General features: G+C 36.4%; 1 non-coding gene across 1 annotated transcript; it reads left to right on the top strand.

Annotated features, from left to right (window-relative positions):
- Positions 1–2,913: 2,913 nt before the first annotated feature.
- On the top strand, positions 2,914–3,020 carry LOC116116737. The gene has a single exon (XR_004125850.1). It is a non-coding gene; the product is annotated as a small nucleolar RNA R71 (small nucleolar RNA).
- The last annotated feature ends 3,855 nt before the right edge of the window (positions 3,021–6,875 follow it).

The raw sequence follows: 6,875 nt of genomic DNA, 5'->3' as shown, positions 1-6,875 counted from the left end.
TTCTTCCTATTTTTCTGCAAATTTTTTTTTTTTTTTTTTTTTTTTTTCAAAAGTTTTTTTTTTTTTTTTTCTTTTTTATTTTTAATAACTCAAAAAAAAAAAATTCGTCTACCCCACCTTGCTTCTACTATCATCATTTTTTTTTTCCACAACCCCCAATCTATCTCATTGCACATACTCAGGTTGTGGTCCAAAAAATATATTCATTTTCTTCTACCACACTTATTTTCATGAGTTTTTCTTATAAGGTTGCCCTAGATTAAGTCTCTCACAATAAGATGGGTCAGAAAGTGTTTTAGGCTTCATCGTCAAGGTGAGATATAGTAGGTTTACAACAACAAAAAATAAGGCTTACCAAGTGTATATATAGGCTCAAAGGGTTAACTAGGGATAAAATAATATAGATTGGCTTGAAAGGCTCAATCGTTCCAAAGAAAATTGCCTAAATCATATCCTAAGCAGTGCAGATTCTAGGATTTCGCCTCAAGTGGTTATCAAATGAGTTCTAGAGTTTATGCCCAATTTTCACAAAAAAATTATTGCCCATAAAAACACACATAAAACGTCTCTAGGTTTCCGAATTATTCAACTAATCAAACACATTCCCAAGAGAGTCATAACTAAATGCAATTGTCACTACTATCACCTTCACATTACACGAAAGTTAATAAAATCTCAATGTTACAAATTCACTATCATGGTCTTATCATTGACTTATGTATGAGCAACATACCTAAAGCAATTTCACCCAAAAGCTTTCAAAGAGCTAATTCAAAGCACAAAAACAATTTGACCATAAGAAAATATTCCTTACCCCCAACATTAGAGATGATCATTGTCCTCAATGTGCAAAGAGAACAACTACACTACCTTTCGTACGCAACATTTATGTGGAGATAATCTTGTGAAGGCATGCATATTGGTTGTTGTATCCAATAGTCATCGGGAATCTAATCCAAAAGAAAACAAACTATGTGCCATGCTTGGCCAATTTAGAGTGCATAACAGAAATAATGGGTGAAACATAAACAGCTAACATATCAAACTAAATCAAAGTTATCACAACTTAACACATTAAACGAAAATCTGAAATAAATTCAAAACAAAAATCAAAACTACATTAAAGAGCTTGGGTTGCCTCCAAAGAAGCGCTTTATTAGAGTCGTAAGCTCAACTTTTTGACTCCTTCAATCTGGATCATTTAGGAAAATCTAACCCCTTCTATCCTTAATGCCACCATTTACATAAAGTTTCAATTTCTCTCTTTCCCTCTTATTCTCAATTTCCTCCTCCAACGTCCTAAAATTGACAACACATTTTTCTAGGGGTAAACGAGGGTGTTTTTCTTCTAAGGTCACAGCTACTTTATCATCAAGGATGCTAATCTGAAAGCAAGTATCTAACTTGGGTGGACATTTCATAGTATCAAAAACATTAAATTCAACTTGTTCATCCTCTACCCTCAAGATTAGTTTTCCTTTATGAACATCTATCAGCGTTCTACCCGTAGCTAGAAAAGTTCTTCCTAGAATTAGAGGTACTTCTGGATCTTCTTCCATGTCAAGAACAATAAAATCCACTGGGAAAATCAACTTATCTACCTTGATCAATACTTCTTCTACTACTCCCTTGGGGTATTTTATAGACTTATCAGCTAGTTAAAGATAGACTGTGGTTGGTTTTACTTCCCCTAGGCCTGGTTTCTTAGAAATCAAAAATGGCATAAGGTTAACACTAGCCCCTAGGTCACATAAAACTTTATCAAAATAAACATTACCTATTGTGCAAGGAATTGTGAAACTCCTTGGATCTCTGAACTTTTGTGGTAATTTCGTCAATAACAATGCGCTACACTCTTCCATAAGCATCACAGTCTCATGTTCTTCAAATCTCCTCTTTTTGGTGATAATCTCTTTCAAAAACTTCGTGTACTTCGGCATTTGCTCCAACATGTCTACAAAAGGAATGTTAATATGTAAAGTTCTAAACATGTCCATAAACTTACCGAATTGCTTATCCAATCTCTGTTTTTGCACTCTGTGAGGATACGGGAGTGTTGAGCCATTGTTTGTCGAAGCTTGGGCATTTTTGACATTTTTTTCTCCTGTGCCCTCTTTTTCTTCTTCGAGTTTTTCCTTTGTTTCTTCTTCCTTCCTTACCTCCTTCAACTCCTTACCACTTCTCAGTATGACAGCATTAACTCTCTCTTTCGGATTCTTCTCTATATCGCTTGGCAATGTCCCTTGAACTCTTCCCGCTAAAATATTGTGGATTTGCCCAATTTGAGTCTCAAGGTTCCTAATAGAGGCTGATTGATTTTGAACTAAGACGTCAGTCTTCTCAAACCTCTTGTTTGTCTCTTCAATGAACTTGGTCAACACATTCTCTAAATTAGATTTTTGTTCTTGAGGTTGAAAAACAGGAGCTTGTTTTTGCTCATTGTTGTTGCTCCATGAAAAGTTCGGGTGTTTCCTCCATGCTGGATTATATGTATTGGAATATGGATTCCCTTGCCCCCTTTGAAAGTTGTAGACATAGTTAGCTTGTTCCAGTTGAGCAAATGGATTTCCTTCTTAACAATCCTTTGAGAAATGATTTCCTACACAAAGTTCACAAGTTAGGGAAGATGATTCAATAGCATTTACCTTTAGGGCAACTCCCAATTGCTTTTGAATGACTGAGAGTTGAGCGGCCAATGCGGTGTAACCATCAACTTTGTGCACTCTCACTGCTTTCCTTGTTGAATTTCTCTCCGAAGGCCTCATGTAGTTATTGCTTGCCATTACTTCAATCAGATTATAAGCCTCCTCCGGTGTTTTGTTATTCAAAGCTCCCCCACTTGTGGCATCAATCATCACTTGTATATTTGGCAGCAACCCATTGTAAAACGTTTGCACCTGGGACCATATTGGCAGCCTATGGTGAGGACACCTCCATAAGAGATCCTTATACCTCTCCCAAGCTTCATAAAGTAACTCCATATCTTGTTGGAAAAAATTCGTGATGTCACTCCTCATCTTAGCAGACTTGACAGGTGGGAAATATTTCGTAAGGAATGCTTGAACTAACTCATTCCATGTAGTAATACTTCCCGATGGGAAAGAAATCAACCAAGCCTTAGCTTTATCCTGAAGAGAGAATGGGAAAAGTCTTAACCTAATTGCATCATCAGATACCCCATTGTGTCAGAATGTATCGCAGAGCTCCAGAAAGTTTGTGATAAGCATGTTGGGATCATCATTAGGTAACCCTATGAATTGAACTGAATGTTGTATCAATTGAATAATGGCTGGCTTTATCTCGAAGGTATTTGCTTGAATTGGTGGCCTCCTGATGCTAGAATAGCGGACTAGAGTAGTCCTTCAATGCTCTCTGAACAACTTCAACTCCTGTATCAACCATTGAACTAAGTCCTCTGTACAGTCCAACACTAACAATACAAAAACTGAAAAGAGAACAATTAAAATAAACCTTTGGATAAAAACAAGATAACTAGACCTAGGGCATAGACTTCACACCAACTCTTATTCATATGTATCGATCTCTTATGCTAATTTTATTAAGCTCTTCCTACAGGTCAAACTCCCTAAATTTCCAATAACTTTCTCTCGAACAATTATCAAATTAACCCCTAATTACTGACCCGAATTATCTCTAATCAGATTTAAGCAATTAGAGATCGTTACGCTCTATGGAGTTTACCAAAACCTCACAAGTCGCGTTAACCTATCTCTAGTGTTCGCTCAACCTATGGTTTTACTACCGTGGACCAACTCAACCTAGTCCATTAGTTTATTCAATTCTTGGGCCCTTAAGAATCAAAAGCATTAGGTATAATAGTAAAACTTAGGACGAATTCTTAATAAAAATTAACAATCAAAGATCAATACATAATTAAGAGATTGGGCTACATCTTAGCCCTAGAGAATAAATTTAGTTCATAATAAACATGAAAGAAATAATCATATTTATTAAAACATTCATCATGAGTTTATAAGAAAAGAATAAGGAAAACTTCTCTCTATTGTGAATCAAAGCTCCAGAATTTCTATTACTTCTCTTCTCTCCAGATTTTTCTCCCTTTCTTCTCACCCAAGAATTCCTAAAATAATGCTAAAAGACTTCTATTTATATCCCACAAGGGTTAGGGTTTGTTTTTCCTTAATTCTATTTGATTTGGAACCCTTAACCTTATTCTCTTGGCTAAAAATGGATAACAAGTTAGTGACTTCCATGCAGTGCTGCGGCACAGTAGCTACTGGAAAAAGTGTGCCGCGGTACAGTAGCTGCTGCCCTTTTCCCGCATCATTCCACTATTCTTCAAAGATGTTGATTTTTGAACTTGATAATGATGGAATTTGGTAAAGTTGCAAACATCTGAAATGTATCCCTTTGAATCAGATTTTCAACGGTTCAAGAATTGTCTAAATCCCGAGTTCTATAGTGCAAGATATTCTCAAAATACCGAGGCATGCGCAAGCTGGAACGTAATCTGGAATCTTCTCTTTACTTCAACTTCCATAACTTCTTCAATTCAACTCCGATTCTTGATCCGTTTGTTTCCACTCATCACTCATTCCGTTGCCAACATGATTCTTCATCCGAGCATAACATTTAAGCACTAGTAGCCTGAAAAACACTCAAAAATACCTGTGATACCGTAAAAGGCAATTATGAAAATATTAAGCAACTTTACCAAATTAAGCCTAATTTCCCACAATTAATCCTCATAAACCACTAACTAAATGTGTATTTTCAAGCTCTTATCAATTGTTAGGGTTTAGACTACCTTCAAATTCGGGCAAATCTATTTTGATACCCCTATCATCATCAATTCTTCTTCTCCTAGGTACCTCGGATTCACCGGAGGAGGCACTACTATCTCTTAAGTTCTCCATACGTAGTGGTGTCCTAATGATAGTTCTTTGGCAGTAGTGTGGTCGACCTTCTCGTTGGGGTTGGTGTGGGGTTTCTTCAAGGGTGGATTTGGATTGGGATAGATTAGCAATATCCTTAGACATGTTAACCATCAAAGCCATCATGCTCGTCATGTTCTTCTTTACATAATCAAGTTCCTCTTGAATTTTTAGATTGGCAAACTCCCATGGTGGTGGGGGTGAAGTTGGGGAGGATATGGTCTTGTTTGCCATGAGAATTTGGTGAGTTTTAGGTTTTGTGAAAAGTAACTTTGGAGAATAGTGTCACTTTGGAATAGTGGAATAATGTTATTTGAGGTGTGAAGGGTGAGAGGATGAAATTTGGGTAATTTGGTTTTGGGGAACAGTAATTGTAAATAGTGTTTGGGAATAGTGGTAATTAGGTTAATGAATGGTGCTTAGGTAGATGGTTAGTGTTTAAGGTTTTTGGTTGAAATGGAATTGGTTTTAGTTGAATTTGGATGGAATTGGTTAGGTTTGGATGAGGTGTCAAGTTCATGATTAGGGTTGCTAATTGGAATACTATTCAATGAAAGAGAAAAAATTCGCACAAGAAATGGTAATGGATAGCTTAACCGAACTACACAAACTCAACACTTCCATGCAAATTTTTAATCAATCATCACAAATTCAATCCACAACCATAGTTCTGATACCAAATTGATATGAATTCATGCAACCTCAATTCATATATCACCTTATTTCAACCAATTTCGACTCAATCTAAGCTAGGATTCACTTGCAACACCCTAAGACAAATCAGACCAACACTCCACAAGCAACACAACCCTTATGAAAACTTTAGAATAACACTTTTTATCTATTCTCAATCAACACAAACTCATTCCAAAGAAAACACAACACAAATGGGATCATAAACAAGGCAACCAAACCTGAAATTGAGATGAATGGTAACCAAATGGAAAATGACTTACAAGATAGATGACCAAGGATCATTCAAGTCTAAAGGAACTCCACCAGCTTGAAAAATCAATCCACTACCAAGCTTGGCCGAAACTTAGGTAAAGGAATTCAAAGAGAAAACAAATCTCCAAGGAAAACACTATTCATGCAATATTCATTGTCTAGTTCATATTATGAAAGAGTGGCCTTTAAATAGGCTTTACAAAACATAAGAATTACCCTAACAAATATTACATAAATATTACAACAAAATCTTACACCAAATATTAAGGGATAATTCTCCACCATGCAATTTAATGCTATGGACAACCACTCCTTAAATTAAGGATCTATGTCCCTAATTGCAATTTTCTTGATTTTCCTTCACCAATTGAACCAAATAGCATCCACAAATTGGGCTTGGACCAATTAAGCTTCTCCCTATTTGATCTCCACGGCTAGGGCTACAAAAAAGGGCTTGTGCCATGTCTTGGACCCTTAACACATCTTGGATAAGTTTGTTAGCTTCCTTGAGTGCTTGGGCCAAATGTTGTTCTCCTTGTAAGGCTTGGGCTTCTTGAATCCTCAATGAACACTCTTGCATGTTTAAAGAACATAATCGGCTTAGATTCTCATCAAAATTCCTACATTATAATAGTAGGAATGTATATAGCCTTTAGGTTAGGTAGATTAGGTGAGTTATCCATTAAAAAGCTCGTTCACGTGTAGGGCTTGAAGAAGAAGCAAGATAATACCTACTACCTCTCCAAGGTGAGAAGAAAAGGCAATAGGGGATTAGTCGGGATCCCAAAGAAGACTAGGAACTGGGACTCCGAATATTTTTCTTCCACTACAAGGATGATGGCTTCTTTAGGGATAAAGCTAGTAGGTGTATTTATTTTCTTTGCGGTTAAACACCTACCAGTCAGGCTTTAAACAACTTGTTTCGTTTTCTTTGCAAATAACCATGACCAAAACTTCACACAAGAAAGCTCGAGAAACCGATTAGGAGCTTTTAGTAGTCTAATTGAAGAA

This window comes from Pistacia vera, unplaced genomic scaffold (genome assembly GCF_008641045.1).
Source record: "Pistacia vera cultivar Batoury unplaced genomic scaffold, PisVer_v2 Contig78, whole genome shotgun sequence".
Taxonomy (NCBI): Eukaryota; Viridiplantae; Streptophyta; class Magnoliopsida; order Sapindales; family Anacardiaceae; genus Pistacia; species Pistacia vera.
The sequence above is the reverse complement of the archived record's forward strand: the minus strand, read 5'-3'. Positions and strand labels throughout refer to the sequence as shown.